General features: G+C 41.8%; 1 protein-coding gene across 1 annotated transcript in view; it reads left to right on the forward strand.

Annotated features, from left to right (window-relative positions):
- Positions 1–20,468, forward strand: part of PKD2L1 (polycystin 2 like 1, transient receptor potential cation channel) — a 261,390-nt gene that overhangs the window by 147,559 nt on the left and 93,363 nt on the right. The window lies entirely within an intron of this gene.

The following is a 20,468-nucleotide window of genomic DNA, read 5'->3' on the forward strand; positions in this document are numbered from 1 at the left end:
TCTGCATAATACAAAGTTCCTTCATTCTTTCCTATTCATGCCCCCTATGGATCATCATCCACTATCAGAGAAAACATTTGGCCTTTGGTTTTCTGGGGATTGACTTATTTCATCTAGCATGATAAGAATCTGACTTTCTTGACTAAGCATTTCTAGAATTTGCAAGGAAAGGAACAGAAATATATTGGAGAACTGGTATTGTCTGTGGGAGAGCCCCTATCTGCCATCTGAAATGATGGCAGAAGATAACTGGTCACAAGGAACCATGATTAATGAAGGCACAGTGGTAGACTAGAGAGAGCATGGTGCCTGGAATAAGGCCACCTGGTTCAAATGATGGTGTTACCAGTGATTAGTCAGGGGTCTTTGGCAAGATAAGTCAAGATACTTAAATCTTCCTGGGCCTGATTTCCTTCTCAAGAGAGGATGATGTCTGCTTTCCTGAGCTTGGTGGAAAACAATGAAGGTACATCACATGGTGTCCAAGGTAGGCTCTTCATAAATATCAGTGGTCACTCCACTACAAGGCAGAAATTAGGGAAGGACTGAACATCACATCAGTGCTCTGGATTGCTATAGATGAGATCAGGCTGTGGCCCTGTGGTGAAAGTTGCCAGAGAAAGGGCAGGGAGCTCACATCACACAGCATGGGTCTGAGTGCCAGTTCTGCCTCTTGCTAGATGAATGACCTGAGCAAATCTGAACATCTTGAATCCTATGGAACTTTGTTAGTGAGTAAGGATCTTCAGTGGTGTCTGACAGGCTGTTGGGGGACTTTCCATGGAAAACCCTGTGATGACCATGAAGTAAGTTGCACAGGTACGGGTTATAAGGACATGATAACAATCTGCTCATGTTATTGGAGGTGGCTGCAGGAAGCCTGCTGTTTTAAGTTGAGGCAGATCCTAAAGACTGGACAGAGGTTCTAGAATCAGAAATGAGGCATCAGGCCAGGGTTCTCAAAAGCATGTTCTGAAGAACCCTGGGCTTCCTGTGATTCAGAGGGTTGTGATGTTCTCTCATACCCAATAACATATTTGTGTAAGGCCAGATTTACTTCACCTACACCAATCAAAGCAACATATTGTAATAGATTGAATGCAGAAGCAGACAGAAGAATCCAGCGCTCATCTATGAAGCCAGACATTGAGGAGACTTGTGAAACATTGCCTCATTTCTCATTTTTGCTTTGTTTCAGAGTAGTTGCTTTTAGAAATTTTGTGTTTACATGAATTGGGTTTGTAGTCATCATTTTTGAATGAGCAAATTAATATTTTAAAATGTCCTGTTTTAATTTATTTTCTTTTTCTCTTTTGGTACCAGGGATTGAACCCAGGGCACTTAACCACTGAGCGACATAGCCAGTTGGCTTTATTTTTGAGACAGGGTTTTGCTAAATTGCTGAGGGCCTCGCTAGATTGCTGAGGCTGTCTTGGGACTTGTCCTCCTCCTGCCACAGTCTCCTGAGTTGCTGAGATTACAAGCATGTGCCACCTTGCCCTACTAGTTTTAATTTCTAATGAGATCATGATTGATTGATAGAACCCGCAAACCAAAATGTTTTTACAGTCTCAAAACTTCTAAGGGTTACAAAGGAGTCCTGAGAATAAAACTTTCGAGAACCAATTGTGTAGAGACTGAGTCTGAGCTGGTCAAATGAGATAATTTCATAGCATTGAGGAAAAGAACAGGTGAGATCAGGATGAGATCCCAGATATCACACAAAAATTCATGCAAACATTCATGAAGTCTCACTAAGTGCCAGGCCCTAGGTCAAGTGCTAAGACTTTGAAATGCATGAGACACAACCTCTGCCTTCATGGATCCAGGGAGGCCAACATTTAAACAACAGGAACAGAGTGATGGGCACCACAGTGGAGGGGGGCTCCAGGACCCTGGAAAGATAGGAGGGACAAAGTGGCCAGGGAGACCCGGAACCACTGCAGTGCACAGGCAGGTTCAGTCATTGCCAGGGAGGCCCAGGGTTATTGCCACTTGTTTGCTTCCTTGGTGTTTTAACAGTGCTGGCGCTCAGCCTGGAAGAGCCAGGGGTTGGAGGAGGAAGCATTAGCCAACCAAGGCCTCGGGCGATGAATAGTTGAGAGCTTTGCCATAGTCAGCCTCAAAGGGCAAGTGAGAGGTGATTGTCTAATGATATTTCTCTATCATCTTACTATTACATAATAATAAAAATAAAACAGGGATGTCATTACTAAATTTTTACCTAAACTTATAGTCCCTGTTTTAAAAAGTCAAATTATACAGAGTGTCAAATGCCCTCCCTGTGGTCACTGTGGAAAGTCTGCTGTATCAACTCAGCCACTTTCGAGACACGTCCAAGGTTACATGAACTTGATAAGAAGCTTTGATTGCTTGCACCAGAAGGATGTGTGAGGTCAATGCAACTCCTTCTGTGAGCCAGAGTGTCTGCTGGTGGTGAAAAAGCAGAGTGGAGATTCTCCTAGGGCTCTGCTGGCTCATGGCAGCAGAGTCAGTGACAGATGATCTCTTGTTGCACTTCGTGGAAAATAATTCACACCTCTGAATAACTGCAGGAAACTGATGGCTCCCAAGAAGCCAGGATCAGGACCCTGCTTCTGCTGGACACTTCTGGATCCTGGGCTGGCTTTCCCAGCCCCCGTTCCTTCCCTGTATCTTTCCCTAGGAACTGGCCCATTTTGCTTCCTCCTGACCCACATCTGCCTGCAGCTTTGGTGTCCTCTTCTCTACTCCCTGGTGCCCTGACTCACAGCCTTTTCCCTGTCCTTCTGTTTTTGACATGGACCTAGGACTACTTGGGACTTTTTCAAATAATCTCCCTACTGGGAACTCCAGGGAAACACATTTTCTACTTTTGGTTCTTGAACCCCAGAGAAAGTTTGACAAGGTGTTTTAGAAAATTCATGTCTTTCAAAAGGGTAATGATGTCATTTCTGCTTAAATTATTTTAAAATCAACCGATACCTTAATTACTGAGGTAGGTTTCTCTTCATGTGAATCCATTTAAGAGCCTCCTTGTGAGCATTGAGTGAGCAAGACCTATAGAAAAGAAAGCGATGTGTTTCTCTGAGGTGGCCAAGGCTATCTTCACAGGATCTTCATGCACTGACTTTATTTTGCAGTATTTTACCAAACAATCAGTGGTGAGGTCTGAACAGATCCAGTAACTCCAGAAAGAATTAGTTCATGGCATTGAGTAATGGGTTCGTTATGGTATTTGAAGTCCTGTGTTTGTCATGCAACATTATTGACCTGTGTAGCTTGAATTGCACGAGTACAGGTAAAGTACAGGGCTTCTAAATGGTGAATTCACCCATCACCCACTCTAATAACTTAGTCAATTCTCCTGTATCATTTGTTAAGATACTACGTAAAATAGTGGCACCCAAATTACATAGGTATCTCCTATGTAAGTGGTTACTAATTTTCCTGCCTATTTTCCCATTTCTTTGGAGGTCTGCACTTTCTAAGATTCTTGCCTTGGTAGCCTTTAACCTCAAGGACTCCTCTTCTGATGCTTCCTTCATTTCTAGTACTAAACGTGTTTATGGCTCAGTTAGATGTAGCAGCATAGTTAAGTGTTTGGGTCTCAGTTCAATATGACTCTCTGTTGGTTTAGGTTTTCTAAGATGGTCAGGTCTCTGGGAGATCCTGGGGAAAACAGTTCAAGGAACACAGTAAGAGCAAACACAAGTTTTCCTCTGTGACCTTCTACACTGATATGGACAAACACCACTGACTCAACAGCCAAAGATAGTCTCACATTCTCATGTTATGCTCCTGTCAGAGTCTTCAGCTCTCTAGACACTGTGAGCCCTCCTTCCTTGAGACCATAGCTAGAAACATCTCAGATATCTCTTATGACATTAACTGAAGTCGTGCTATTTGGGAAGTAGTATTCTTCCAGTGTCTATGAAGAACTTCCTTAGAATCTTTGACTCCTAGTTTGACAGGTCCTGTCTTAATAATCTCTTCAAGTAGTTCTGGAACCATATAATGGAGAAGCCACCTGCTAAGGCTACACTGCCTCTGTAAGTCAATTGCTGTGCTCTCTCTACTTTCATTTAGAATTGAATAGAACATGGATATTTTGGCAGGTAATCACAAATGTATCCTCCTGCCTTGTTTTTCGGTCCTAGCTTTAATTTTCTAGGTATCCGATTTCAGAATCCCATCCTTTGAATGATTCAGTTACATTGACTCAAAATGCATAAGTGTGTACCATTCAACTATCCATGCTATGCTAATATCTCAGGTCCACTAGAAACTTCAAGGAGATCACTAACCAATTCCTGAATTTATTTTTCACTTTCCGGAGTGATCTCCCTCAGCCTAATGGGGCTCCCCTCAGCAGAAACTCATAAAACTCTTTGGCCCTGATTCTGAATTCCTAAGAAGAAACCAGCCATGTATGGCCATAGATTCTCTTGAACTTGAATCTTCTGAATCTCAGCCCTAAAGTACTGATAATACTAATTGACTTTGTTGCTAGGGGAGGTGTGAATGACCTTGCTCTCTCAACTGCACACTGTTGTGAAATACATTGGTTTTCTACAATCCTCCCATGTGTATTGTGAGGAAGTAACCATTTCTTTATTTCTAGGTTCCAACTTTCCTCTGCCTACTGCCCATACAAAGCACAGGAGTCATTTGTAACACAATAGCATTAATCAGAAAGTATATGTGGAATAGTGGCAAAGAAGAGGTTAAAAGGAGGAATTGCCCAAGAAGAAGAATCAGAAAAAGAACAGCAACAATGGAAGTATTTTTTTAATAGGGGATTTTCTATCAAGAAAACAAATAGAGTTTTTAGTAGCCAATAAATGATTTTGACCACAACATCTGTGATGAGATTTGACTTTTCTCAAGATGGAAATTTTATGTTCTCAGGTTATTGACTTCAGCTCCACTTTTTTTCCTCTCTCTGCCTATTCCTATTTTCTTAGAAAGTTCCTTTTGCAAAGTACCTTTCTGACATGGATATATTCATGTGAAATCTTCAGTTGGAATATTGATTTAGCTGTAATAACAGGACCAAAATAACAGTGGCTTAAAAAAAATAGAAGCCTATTTTTCTTTTGCATGACAATCTGGGGCACAAGAAGCCTTGAACTAATATGGCACTCCACACTCATAGGGGTCAGGATCCTTCCCCCTACTGCTTTGCAATCCTCAAACATGGTTCTAGGTGCTGCCCTTATGTCCATACTCCAACTAGCAGGAAGTAGGAAAATAGAAAGGAAGACATGTCCCTTCCTTTTAAGGATATGAGCCAGAAATTTTCAGCAGAAAACTTGGTTTCACTCTCATCCCAGTGGCCAGAACTTTATGAAATGTTCACCACACCTAGCTGTAAGGGAGGCTGGGTGTTTAGTTGGACAGAGATGTGCCCTCAGATAAAGTGATATTATTACGAAGAAGGGAAGGAAATGTATTTGGGAATAACTAGCAGTCTGTGGCAGATAAGGTGAGCGAAATCTGGTGCACAGTTGGCATAGGGGAAGAAACAAGAGAACCTGGAGAAATCAAGGCATTACCTCAAATAACCTTCCTAAGTCAAATTATTGAAAAATTGATAAAAGCTGATTCTGATCTACCAGGAGAGGACATTATAATGTTTAGCTAAGCCATTGTGAAACTATTGTCAGAAGGCATTGGGAGGCATGATATTTCATGCATTATATTTCACAAGAAAGCATAACAAGCCTAAACAAGATGCCCAAAGCCAAGCTGGATTGAATGTATGAAGAAAAAGGTAGAGATGTTTCAGAGGACTTCAACAAGCCAAGAAAAGGTGCTCAGCTTGGTGTGGTGGCAGACAACTGTAATCCCAGGGGCTTAGGCAAGAGAACCACAAGTTCAAGGTCAGCCTCAGCAATTTAGCAAGGCTCTAGGCAACTAAATGAGACCCTGTAATCAAAGTAAAAAATAAAAAGGGTTGGGGATGTGACTCAGTGGTAGAGTGCCCCTAGATTCAATCCCCAGTACAGATGAAGAAGGAGGAGGAGGAGGAGGAAGGTGGCTCTTAGAGGAGCCACTGCAGGATCAATTTATACAATTGGTAAAAGCCAAGGAACATCCAACTCTTCAATATTTGGTGAACTGATGGATGAGTGAGACTGTATTTGTACAATGGCTGTGGATGGAAGAGATTCAGGATTGTGAAGGAAGCATCCTCAATATTTCTCTTTGGAGTCATCTAGCTTGGGATGGAGGAGTTGGTTTTTGAGTGTCAAAAACTATGGTCATACAATTATTAATGCAAGAGTGGTGCAGGTGCATTAAAGAATAAGACACTTTCTGGAAGAAGCACCCCAGCTCTCAGGGGCTTTCTGGCTGATAATAATATCACTTTATCTGAGGGCACATCTCAGATAAAGGATCCAGTTAATGGTCTAGGAGAGGACTACTGGAAAAGGAGAGCTGTACATTAAATAGTAACTGGGGGCAGGGAAGGTGGGCAGGACCACATGATGGCCTCCAAGACAGTCACCTGGGAGAGAAGAAGCTCAGGGCACTGCGCTGACTGCTTGTTATTGCTCTGAGCTGGAAGTTGTGCCAGAAGTTCAAAAGAGAAGACAAGCGTATTCAACTTCTACCATAGCACAGGAATGGATAAAATCAGGTTAGAACCTAAGCTCATGATGATGGTGTTTAATAATAATTATACCTGTCATGCTTCTTTAATAACAACATATTTTTGCCCCACCTATGTCTAAAAGGATTCTGAGCCAGCATACATTTAAAAACACAGCTCTAATAAAATGCAGCCCATTAGAAATATAATAAAATGACTAAGCAAAAGAAGCAGAAAAAAGATAGTGATAGAAGATAACTTGTACTAGAAATCTTAAGATAAAAAGGTGCTGCAAATGAAAAAAGGCCTGAGGTTCCTGGTAGCTAAAGCAAAGAAGAAAACACAAGTAGGTTGCCTAATTCTCATTGGTAAGTAAAAAGCTCACCAGTTAATATGGGGATATGGGAATGATATTGGTCTCATTGGTTTTGATATAAAGGATATAGAATATCATGAGAATAAAAGCAATGTTAAAAATTGAAGGTACTTTTAAAAAATTTTATTTTATTTTATTTCACTGGTGCTCGTAGTAGAACCTTGGACCTCCTACATGCTAAACACACACTTGGTCAATGTGCTTTGCCCCATGGTTCTCCTTGGAGTACTTCCTGTACTTGCCTCCTTTTAAATCCATATTAAGTACCAATTCTATAAGGGTGATTTTAGGAATAAAAATATATGTATATGTAGGTATCAACATACATATATGCATGTGTGTGTGTGTGTGTGTGTGTGTGTGTGTGTGTGTGTGTGTGTGTGATACCTTGATGTATTACAGAAACCCAGATTTATCCAGAAATAAAGTTTGCAGGACCTTGAGGAATCAGTGCAGGAATGTTCCCAAGATATCATCATCAGTTAACTTGGTCAGCAAGCCCTCTTTAATAGAGAGTAAGAACATATTTTAATAAATTTAGACACTGGCACAGATTTTTTGTGAAAGTTATCTGCTGCCCTTCTTTTCTAGCTCTATTTTCCTTAGAAATAATGCAATATTTTTTTTTTTAATTGTCAAAGTTTCCATATGGGCAAGATCTATGTTACGATGAAGTAAAACCCAATGAAAACTGGCTTAAGCCATTAGTGGATTTACCCGCTAGGTGACAAAAGTTCAAAGAAGAGCAGGGTTCAGAGCTGATGAATCCAGTGGCTAATGACATCACTGAAGACCTGTCTGCTTCTGCTACTAATTTCTGCCAGCTGCATAGTGAGTTTCATCCTAACTGCTTCTTTCGGGACTTTCTCATTCACATCCAGAAAGTTCCAGAACTCTCTCTTTATGATTGCTGGAGCTGAAATGGGTCTCATGCTCAACTCTGAACCTATAATGGTGCCATGGGAGGGGCATTTGAGGATTTGCTTTGTCCTGAACTTCTTGACCAAGTCCTAGAGCCAGGGTTGGATGTAGCTTCTGGCAACAGGAGTGAGATAAGGAGTGATGTGATACCCCAAATAAGATCATGGTATTAGGGAAGCAATAACAAAGTTCGGAGTGCAATATTAAAGACCCGGACATTTAAACCTCTTGTAACTTGGAAACACAAAAGTGGAAAGACTGTATTAAGTAATGTTATTATTTTATACTCTATTATTATTATAGCTCTGAACTCCATGGGAATGACAAGAAATAAAATCCACTTTTGTGGTGGGCATCAAATCCAGGGTCTTGCACAAACTAGGCAAGTGTTTTACCAGTGAACTATACCCCAGCACCCATGCTCAGCATTAAAAAAAAAAAGATTTAATTGTAATGATAGCATTGATACAATTTTGCATTGTTTTTGTTACCATCCTGATGGCTGCATCCATTAAGTGGCTCAATGAGCTCACAATTTACTTAACCATGCCCTTCTTTTTAAGATTTGTTAATGTTATACATGACTAATTAGTAGAATGCATTTTGACACATCATACATAAATGGAGTATAACTTCTCATTCTTCTGGTTGTACATGATATAGGGTTACACAGGTCATATAATCATATATGCAGATAGGATAATAATGTCCATTCATTCTACTATAATTCCTATTCCCATGCCCCTTCCCCTCCCTTCACTCCCCTCTGTTCAGTCCAAAAACCCTCTATTCTCCCTACTGCTATTGTGAATTAGCATCTGCATATCAGAAAAAAAATATTTCGCCTTTTGTTCTTTGGGACTGGCTTATTTCATTTAGCATAATATTCTCCAGTTTCATCCATTTACTGGCAAATATCATAATTTTCTTCTTTTTTAAGGCTGAGTAATATTTCATTGTGTACATATACCACAATTTCTTTATCCATTCATCTTTTGAAGGGTACCTAGGTTGGTTCCATAGTTTAGCTATTGTGAATTGAGCTGCTATACATTGATGTGACTGCATCACAGTAATATGCTGATTTTAAGTCCTTTGGGTATAGACCAAGGAGTGGGATGACTGGGTCAAATTGTGGTTCCATTCTGTTTTCTGAGGAATCTCTATACTGCTTTCCATAGTCATTGCACCTTAACCATGCCCTTCTGCAGGACATGTAGGTGGCTTGCAACTTTTGATATTATAAATAATGCAGGTAACATACTTGTGATTTTTCCTTGTTTGGTACTCATCTATGTCAGAGTGTGGTTCTTGATATAGATTTACATATTAGAATGAAGACATTTTAAGCTCCTTCTACCACAAAGAGTTTTGAGTACCAAGTGCTTTCACAATTCACTTTTCTAATCAGACTCACACATTAAACCCTTTAAATAGAGTTTGCCTAAGACCCAGGTAAACTCACACAATCCTAACTCTCTGAAACCATATATGGAGGAGGCTCAGAATCCAAAACTGGAAGGATTTAGGACAGGAAGTGATATTTTAGTTTAGTGAAGGATGGTGGATAAATCCATGGTCTTTGGAGTAAGGCAGATTTGAGTTTGAATCCATGTACTACTTGTTCTATTATCTTTAGAAAAAGTTACTTAATAATATTTGGGATCTCAGTTATCTGCATAAAAAGGAATGATTATTCCTACTTTATAGACTTTTGTTAGGATTGTGGGACAAATATATACAAAGCCTGGTGACTAATAAGTGTCATTTATGTTTGTTTTTACTATGATTGGGCAACTGTGAATTTGATCCCAGACCAAGACTGAGAGCATGTGTAGCAGAATTTTATTTCTGCCTACCCCCAAATCAGATGCTGTCTGTATTAGATGCTTTTGAAATCTTCTCCTGCTCTCTGACTCCCCTTCAAGGCATTTTCATGTAGTTATTGTCCAATCTCAGAAAATTTCCTGAAATGAGGTCCTCAGAAATGTAGTGATTTACTGACAACCTGGCATATGACACAATGAATCAAATTCTGAATCCTCATTCCCTGATGCAGTGTCACTTTTTGAGACACACAGAGCAATTCCATTCCTTCACTGAATTTTAAAGGAAAGAACCAGGAAGGCCAGCCCTAACCAGTGCAGGCACCCCATCTGTGTGACCCTCAGATGGTCCCTGTCAACACTCCCAGCAGGACACTGGGTGTTTGTGAAGTGACCCATTTCATGGCTGAACGCACTAGTGACTGGGAAGGGCTGAATCTTAAGGAGCCTGAGTTTTGTCCCTGTAACTTCTCTCCCTTGGCTATAGTTCTGTCCTTGGAGAAGTACAGAATCGGTGCACTGTGGGGGCGGGCAGAGTTGGAATTCAATCCTGGCTCCATTAGGTGTTTTCTTGGGCAAGTGACTTAAACTCTCTGAGACTATAAAATGGGGATAACATCAGCACTTGCCAAATTCAATTGTTGTCAGATTAAATGAAAAGCCCTCAGGCACACAGTACCGGACACACAGTAGGTGTTCAGAGGCAATATGTGCCTCCTCTGGTCATTTCTTTCCCTCACATGGAGGATGATGGTGATATGGGTATATTGAGTTCCTGTCACATTCAGAAATCTCTCAGCCGGTGTTCCAGTTAGGCAAGCTGGTTCTTCTCAGTAAAGTCAAACTAGGATCCTTATTACCTGAATAGAAACGAGTGGTGGGTGTAAAGGGAGGGAGACACCAGGGGAAGACCAACATGTTGTGTTCAACCCTCTTCTACCACAGTGTACCCGAAGGGTATGATGCCCGGGTGACTGCCACTGGTTCAGGTGGGCAGTGGGTTCAGTGCTTTTCTTCTGGGGCAGGGGTGGCGTGTTCTAAGAGGACTGTGTAGTTCGTGAAAGCTCTCCCAATCCAGGGAGGTTCTGAGGACCCCCAGGAGAGACGTGTTTCCCTCTTTCCCACTCCCAATCTTGAAAGTCACTGAAATGGACACTGGGAAGCCCACTGCCTCTTGATGTCCCTACACACATAGTGGGATTGACTGATTGCAAGGATTAGGGAAATGTTGTCCCTGGACATGTAATACCAATATTATCAGGGAACTTATTGGAAAGGCAGATGTGGAGCTCTACTCAAACCTACAGCAATGTGGGCTTTAACAAGCCTTCCAGGTGATTCTACCCATGCTTAAGTGCTCATTGTGGGGGTAAGGAAGGGGGGAAAAAAAACCACAGGAGCTGGAATCATCACCCCATCTAGTAAGCCTGAGCTCCCCCTGCCCTGCTTTGGGTTCAGATTGCAGCAGCTCTGAACCTGATGCCCACCTGATTCTCTGGATGGGTGACTTATTGGGGAGACCGCATTCTGCCAGCACCATTTCTACCTCACAGTGTATAAGGGTTACTGGCCAACTGCAGGCTCATTAGGTCAGCAAAAGACTGGCTCCATTTCTCTTGCCCAAGACTTGTATGAATTTATTGTTCTCCTTTTTGGCCTAAGGAATGTTCCAACCTCTTTCCAACACCCATTAAATAGAAGTTGTCCTGGACTATTTTGATGACATTGGTGTTAGGGGCAAATAGGGAATCATAACATGTTACTCAATCTGTAAGTGAGTCACTTATTTCATTCCACCCTGTATGATAGTTATTTTTATTTTTTCAGTGCTCATTCAGCACAATAAAAGGTTTCTGAGAACCAATTAAATACCAGGCAATTGCAAAATGAATAAAACATAATCCTTGTCTCTGAGGATCATACAAGATGACTGGAACTACTTATTGAGCACCTATTGTTTTCTGTGCATTCTGAAGATGTCATGTTTAATCTTTACAACATTATAAGAAAGGTATTACATTTCCCATTTTATAACTGAGAAAGTTGATATTTAGAACCCAAGTTTATACTGCAAGTGACAGAGCTGGGATTTGTCCAGGTCTGTCTTACTCCAAACCTCACACTCATTTGGCTACACAAGTTCACTCCAGGACATGTCTTTCTCAACAGAACTATCATCTAATGAACAGATCTTATTACCATTCCAACCCGTTATTACGTGAGTAGACTTTACAGGAAAAGAGAAAAACTTTGGCCTAGGATTCATTCCAGGATCACATATTAGATTTAGTTTGAATGTTTTTAAAGTCCCTTTTATATGGAAAAATTCTTTAGTCATGCTTTGTCTTTTATGACCTGGTCAAAAATTTTGAGTAACAAAATAAGTAATAATAACAAATTTTAACCCAAGGGGGGGAAAAAATCCAAGGGTGCATGAGTTCAAACTGATGTATATAAATTGATAAGGGAAGATGAAAAAAAAAAAAAAAAGAAGGAATGGGGAAGAAAGGGAATATTCTTTTTCTGGGGGGTGGGTACTGGGGACTGAACTCAGGGGCACATCCCCAGTCCTAGTTTGTATTTTATTTAGAGACAGGGTCTCACTGAGTTGCTTAGCACCTCATTTTTGCTTAGGCTGGTTTTGAACTCCTATCCTCTTGCCTCAGCCTCTCTAACTGCTGGGATTACAGGCGTGTGCCACCACAAGAGGACAAAAGGAAATGTCAACTACTAAATGCAGTAATGATAATGAAATAAAAATTCACTATTTGGTGTCCATTTTAGTTATAATCAGGCAAAAGTCATCAATGGATACTCTAGGGGATCTCATGGGCTCACTTATCTAGGTAGCATCTCTGGTCCCAGGGCAGTGGGCTTTCCTGTCACCTCTGGGGAATGGAGATGGGAACTGTGAGAAGAACAGTCTCTGGGGTTGTTTTCTAGTGACCTATGGAATGACAAGCTCCAACGCCTATTGCTACACCAAAGTGATGTCCTATGTACCCCATCGAATGCTGGAGTCTCCTTCCAGGCCATCAGTAGGATGGCAGACTTCTGGGATGTGAGTATGAAATCTTATCCCCACTCTGTCCTCTCCTATTCAATGACCCAACACCACAGGCCAGAGAGTAGGGATGTCCCACAAAGGGTCAGGAAAAATGCCCAGAGATAAGGGTGGTCTGGAATCAGGCTGAGTCAAAGGGTCCAGTTGAATTCATGGGTTAGGTTGAAGTTTAAGTGAAGGTGGGTAAGAGGTCAGGATGTTGACCTGGGAACCAAACCAGGAATTAGAATTAGGAGTGAGAGGGTAGGCTGAACCTCAAAATACATTTTACACAGTCAGCTCAGGATCTGGCCAAGGTGTGGATCAGCTGTGAGGGATCCAACAAAAAAAGACAGGTGACGAGTTAGTGGCTGACAAGTGAGGATGAAGATTGTTCTCAGGGATCAGGAGGAAGCTGGGTCAGGCCAATCTAGCTCATGGTCCAGTTTGCCCAGGGCCCACTCCTAGATGATCCATTTTGACCAAGTGGTACCAGAGCCTGGGTCACACTCCTTTATCTGTATGAGAAGCTGCTGCTGGAGTTCCAAGGATGCTGCAGCTGTGAGTCTGCAATGATTCCAGTGTGGTGCACGAGGACGTTTTGAGATGCTGTAACTTCTAAGCTCTGGACAAAAAGGGCAACTCCCCTTTGAGTTCCTTTGTAGGGGTGCCAGGCTAGCTCAGGCACAGGTAAGGGCTGCAGAGTCTCAAGACCCCCAGACTCGGGGAGTTGGGTGGAAGCAGGGTTGTGGCGAACAGCCTGCAAACTTGTTTATTGCAGGAACAGGTATACATTTTATAAGTTTCTTGCCCAATCACAATGTTTCATGGGGGATCAGACCACCAGGCACCTATACAGTTTCCCTTGGTAACACTAGGTCAATTTGGGGCAGTTGTTTACATTCCTAGGTGGTCAGAGCAGAATGCTCCTCTCTGCAAGTTTACACACTTGAGACATTAACTGCTGCGAGCCAAGAACTAGGATTTCTCCCAACATTCCTTAACAGCACAGCATGAGTGAACCCCCACCAATGCCACAGGGCTGCCCTTCTGAGCCTGACACCATCCAAAGATATGGTATCCACTTCCACTGAACCTAACAAGCCTTAGGGGTGTGTATATCAAGGGACTTGGCAGGCATTTCCTTGAATCCAACTGTGACTCTTTAGGGACTTTGGTGTTTATGTCACTCAGCAACAGAGGCAGGTTAGCAGACAGGTCATAGACCTTGACCTTATTCCCACACACAAGTCACAGTCACAAAAATCCCTCACTGCAGGCAGTCCCCATGAAGAAAGCATTTCTTCCCAGAAATCTCTTGGAAGTGTGGAGAACAGGTGAAGTTGACACTGCCACATGAGACTTTGTCCTTGGGACTGATGGGGGAGAGTAAGAGGTCAAGGATACATGAGAGAAGAGAAGAAAGGGAAAGGGGTAGACAGAAAAGGAAAGAAAGGACAGGAAATAAGGGCCAAGGTAGAAATTTTGGGGGCTATTACAGAGAATCATGGGGTCAAACAGTTGATTGTAAATCCACAAGTGCAGAAAGAATCCTTTCTGGATTTATGGGTAAGGTGCTTCTTCTGACTAGGGTCAAAAGTGGGGTTTGACTTTGTCATTCATAGCCTTGGGTGACATAAAGAAAAATGAGATTTACATTTGAGTTTCAAAACTGTCATTATACAGCATGGAAATGTGTGCATCTGTTTCCTCTGAGAAATATTTGGACAGTATTTTCCCTCCCTTCTGAAACAGCAATTAGTATCAAGAAATAATATATGACAGAGTGGGAGAAAATCTTTGCCACCCATACTTCAGATAGAGCACTAATTTCCAGAATATATAAAGAACTCAAAACACTCTACACCAAGAATACAAATAACCCAATCAACAAATGGGCTAAGGAAATCAACAGACACTTCACAGAAGAAGATGTACAAGCAATCAACAGATATATGAAAAAATGTTCAACATCTCTAGTAATAAGAGAAATGCAAATCAAAACTACACTAAGATTCCATCTCACCCCGATGAGAATGGTGATTATCAAGAATTCTAGCAACGATAGGTGTTGGCGAGGATGTGGGGAAAAAGGTATACTCATACATTGCTGGTGGGGTTGCAAATTAGTGCAGCCACTCTGGAAAGCAGTATGGAGATTCCTTAGAAAACTTGGAATGAAACCACCTTTTGACCCAGCTATCCCACTCCTTGGCCTATACCCAAAGGACTTAAAATCAGCATACTACAGAGATACAGCCACATCAATGTTCATAGCTGTTCAATTCACAATAGCCAGACTGTGGAACCAACCTAGATGCCCTTCAATTGATGAAGGGATAAAGAAACTGTGGAATGTATATACAATGGAATATTACTCCACCATAAAGAATAATAAAATTATGGCTTTTGCAGGCAAATGGATGAAATTAGAGAATATCATGCTAAGTGAGATAAGCCAATCTCAAAAAACCAAAGGACGAATGATCTTGCTGATAAGTAGATGGTGACACATAATGGGGGGTGGGAGGGGGGAAAGAATGGAGGAAGGAGGGACTGTATAGAGGGAAAAGAGGGGTGGGAGGGGTGGGGGGAAGGAAAAAAATAACAGAATGAATCAAACACCATTATCCTATGTAAGTGTATGATTACACAAATGGTATGCCTCTACTTCATGTACAGAGAAACAAGATGTATCCCATTTGTTTACAATAAAAATAAATTAAAAAATAAATAAAATAAATAAATAAAAAATAAATGATATATGTGAAATATAGTTTATATGCAATATATACATTTATAGTACCACATGTAATATATACATAGTTATACATGTACAGTGTTCATGTATAGGTATGTGATGTATGGGAACTGTAAAGTGTTGCCATCATCTCAGAGATGAACTTTTGGGCTGACTCAGACTCTCTTTGTTCAGATGACTTTTTCGTGGCAGGTGGACATTCCACTCACAGGAGAAGCTGAGGGGCTTCTCCCTGGGGCAGACTCACAAGCCACAGTGGAGGCAGCGACTACCTGGACTTTCCAGTGTCCAGATGGGCTAGTGCAGAGGCACTCTGGGACCTTCAGCAGGGGCTGTGGCTGGGCCCAGTGCTCAGGTGGTCTTCATTGGCTTCTCTGTCTACAATGCCAGCTTTAATCTTTTTTGCATTCTGATATGGGCTCTTTCCCTGTGTATCCTTCCTTCCCTGGTTGCTGGTCCCTGTCTGCTGTGCTTGAGGTCCTTCCCTAATCTTAGGTCTGGGGTGGGTGTGGGGAGCAGGTGAAGTGGGAGGAACTATCCCAGTCCCCTCCTCTACTAACCACCTCCCCTCCCCCACAGATGGGTGGTAGAGTTCCCAGACACAGGAGGTACCATTCTGTTCTGGCAAATTTGCTATGTGAGCAGCTGGAATTCCATGGTTGGCTGTAAAGTCTGTGTCTTCATTTTCTTCCATATGGTACAGGAGGTCCTATACTTGCACATGCAGCAGCTCTACATCATACTCGACCTGGTGGTCATCTTGGCAAGGGACACAAGTTTGAGTCATGGGACATACTGGGGAAGGAGGCACCGCTTCCTTGTGGAGATTGAGCCCTCCCTCCTGAGTCTGGTTGAGTCACTGCATCAAAGCTCCCAGAGAGACTGAGGCTCCCCTAGCTTAGCCCTGGGGAAACGCTGTCTTCCACATGTTCTGTCTTCCTCTCCTGTGATCCAGTATCTGCTCTTGCCTTTATGCACTTAATATTCTGTTCCTCTTCTCTATTTTGGATTTACAACTTGTCCTCTGGAAATCCCTGTCTTTTCTCTTCCCTTTTATTCAAATATTCTGCCCCATCATCTTCATCTTCTTCCTATACACAGGACATACTTGTTTTCTGACCAAGACTTGGAAGTGCTGGACTTGAGGGAGAAACCATGCTTCTTGGCGCTGGCTTCCTGTGGCCCTTTACAACTTACACGTTTTCCACTAGCCCTAAAACCTTCTCTTGGGCTTTCGGACAGTTAAGTTTCAAACCAGTCACTATCTCTGATTCCATCTGAACTTGAGCTAGTGGACATCTCAGCAGGGAGATGTGTTTCTTGCCCACCTCTAGTGATAAGCTGTCTTTTTGGTAAGTACTTTTTTTGTTGGTTGGTTGTTTTGGTTTGGGGATTGAACCCAGGGTGTTTTGCCTTGGGGCTTCATCCCCAGTCATTTTTATTTATTATTTTGAGGCAAAGTCTCCTCCTGCCTCAGCCTCCTGAGTCTCTGGGATTTGCCCAATATTTTATACGACTCTTTTCTGAGCTGACATGAAGCTTGCTTATCAGGATATTCCTTTCCTGATTGAGCGCCTGAAGAAGTTTGTTAGTTAACTACCAAATAGAGCATCACCCCTTAATATTGTATTCCAATTCTACCATATCATTGGCCTAAATAACATTTTATGTGATATTTAGGATACTTACAGTGTGTTATAAATAATACAACGGAACAGCCTAGTTTAATAAAATATAACAGATAATCTACAGCCTTTAATTTTTTTCTCCACTTAATATTATGTTTATAATATTTCCACACAATGATATATGTATCTATACCTACTCATTCAACACTCTTGTTGATGGACATTGAGTTTATTTCATATATATATATATTTTTGGGGGGGGGGTAGGGGGAAGTTACTAGGGATTGAACCCAGTGGCACTTAACCACTGAGCCACATCCCCAGCACATTTTATTTTGAGACAGGGTCTTGCTAAATTGCTTAGGGCCTCATTAAGTGGCTGAGGCTGGCTTTGAACTTGTGATCCTCCTGCCTCAGCCTCCTGAGACATTGGGATTACAGGTGTTTGCCACAGTGCCCAGCAATTTTCAACTTTTTGCCATGAATATTTTATATCTCCTTGAATATATAACCAATTCAAATTCTAATTCCAGAATTGGAATTTCTGGAGCACAGGATACAAACATCTATGACTCAATGAGATGTTGATGAATTATTCTCCAAAACGGTGCCACCCACTTGCAGTCTCACCATTCGCCTATAGGAGCATCTGTGGCTCCACTTCCTCACCTGTGCTTGATACTATCACACCCACTTGCCAACCTCCTGTAGGAGCCTCAATTCCCACTGCTCACTGTATGAATCTCTATTCCTGCTAAACTGTCATTCTAACTGGTCCCCAATGGGCTCAGTACTGGGTTTCCCTTTTCCTTCAGAATTTATTGTATAATTGCCCCTGTCAGAAAACCTGCTGAATTTTAGGAAGACAAAGATGAGAGGACATACCCCAACCCTAAAAGAGTTTGTAGATTTCTGGAGCAACAGATTTGCAAATAGCAGTTACAATGTAACAATGATAGTATGTTCAAACCACAGATTGTCTGATGGGGACAGTAGGGAGGGCAAGAGGGGAGAGTCAGAGAAGATTTCACAGAGGAGGAAGTTGGACTCTGCACTCACTCCTGCAGTGTCCTCTGCCTGAAGATTCTTCCCTGTTATGGTTTGGATGAGAGGTGTCTCCCAGAAGTTCATATGTAAGACAATGCAGGAAGGTTTCAGAGGAGAACTGATTAGGGTAGGAGTCTAAACCCAATCAGTGAATTAATTCCTGATGGGATTAATTGAACTGATGAGGTGTGGTTGGAGGAGGTGTGAATTGGTGTGTGGCTATGGGTTTATATTTTATAATATGAAGACTAGACTCTCTCTGCTTCCTGATCACCACGATGTAAGCTGCTTCCCTCCACCACACTCTTCTGCCATGATATTCAGCCTCACCTCAAATCTGGAGGAATGGAGCTGGCCTTCTATGGACTAAGACCTCTGGAACCATGATCCCTCAAATAAACTGTTCCTCCTCTACAGTTATGCTAGACAAATCATTTAGTGACAGCAGTGAATAGCTAACTAAAACATTCCCTCTCATCTTGTCCTGTTCCTGCTCAGCTCTAAGGCCAGCTCCCTACATAATGTCCCAGTCACTCCAGGAACATACCTTGCACTTTTCTCATGGCCTGTCTCCTATTGTATTATGTCACATTGTAGGTATTTGCATGTGTATAACCAACCTCTTCTACTAGATTTTAAATTTATTAATGGAAGGTGCTATCCTCTTATACATTTCATATCTCCCAGACAACCTCGATATGGCTGACATACAATACTTGTTGAATGAGAGATTAACACAAGGCAGAGGGGGCTGCATCATTGCTCCCCATTCTCCAGATGCTTGACTCTTCAAACACTTAAGCAATTATTAGATTGGACTGCTATTTACCGTTGCCACAAAAACAGAAAGACTTTTAAAAAACAACTCTCCTTAAAGTCATCTTTCCTGGTCCCTTGTTGCAATAAAAATGTTTTGTAATGCTTTAACTCCAGTAAATCCTTGGGGTTGATATGCTGTTTCCCACTTCTTTAATAAATACCACATTCTCCTTATCAAAGTCCTAGCCAACATGAATGCAGAACCACTGTACCCATCAGCAGAGTAAAACCCTCAGCACAGCTGCCTGCTGCAGCAGTGGAAGGAGGTAGGAAGCAGCTCAGTAAACTGGTGATTTACTTTCTCTATAGAATTGAGACAGTCGGGAACCACCATAGGCCAAAGGGCAAATACACTTCTGAGCCTTAACTTGTACCTTGTTAGCTACTAAAAGCATGGCATGTGCTTTTCCCTAACTTGTCAGCTATTAAGAGTATGATCTGTGCCTTTCCTGACCTTCTTGCTCACTCACTCTCCAACAGTCTTATCAGGCTCAAAAATGAGGTATGTCATCAAAGCTAGGATCCCACTGCCATGATTCTCCAAGGACAAACAACATAAAGGATCAAACTGTTGAAAAGTCACAAACACTGCAAATTCCTGGGACCCTATTTGCCATGATTCTTGTTCTCTTCCATTCCCCACCCATGTGAAACTCCTTTTCATCTCAAGGCAAAATTATGTTTATACCGAATGTGACATCAATATGAGGGACATAATATTTGGCAGGAGGATAACCAGCTAACTACCTCTCCCTCAAGGTTAAAATGCTTGCCCAGGAAAAGAAAGACACCTTCATGAAATGTCCCTAAAGCCTAAACTCACATTCCTAAACTCTAGCTGCCCTCACCCTGCACCCTTTCACATGAAAAAAATCTAACTCTTTCCTTTGTCCTGAGAGCCAAATCCACACTGTCTTAGTCATTGCAATGTCTCCCTTGTTCTCCAGGAAGAAGTCCCATTAAGAGTCTTGTCCCTGTCCTGCTTGTTACTTTATCTGATTCTTCTGATGGAGAGCACAAGAACCCACTAAGGCCGTAGCAGAATGAGTCTTCTTCTTCCTAATAGTAGAAGGTAATCAAGTGCCATCTGCTTTGAGCTTTTTAACATACACAATTTTTTTAAATTTAATAAGGTATTCACAAATAAATTCAAGTTTCTTAGAATCAAACTTGCTGGAAAAGTGTTGCAGCTTATCCTTGGCTTTTGGGAGTCTGAGGAGGGACTTAGCAGTTAACAGGGCAGTGGATATTCTATGACTATCCAGGGGACAGTTACTAGGTGCCTACTACAGTCACACAATTTTCCAAACTAAGCTCCCATCCAATATGGAAACGGGGGTTTGATTCTGTTCCAGAATTCTGTGAGAAGTATATGGTAGCTCATAACTCCAGGGCTGCATGGGGTTCTCCCCAGCCACAGCTTTCATATGACATTCTTTATAAAGGTGAAAATAGAAAGCAATAGAAGCT

The sequence above is a fragment of the Sciurus vulgaris genome (assembly GCF_902686455.1).
Source record: "Sciurus vulgaris genome assembly, chromosome: 4".
Classification (NCBI taxonomy): domain Eukaryota; kingdom Metazoa; phylum Chordata; class Mammalia; order Rodentia; family Sciuridae; genus Sciurus; species Sciurus vulgaris.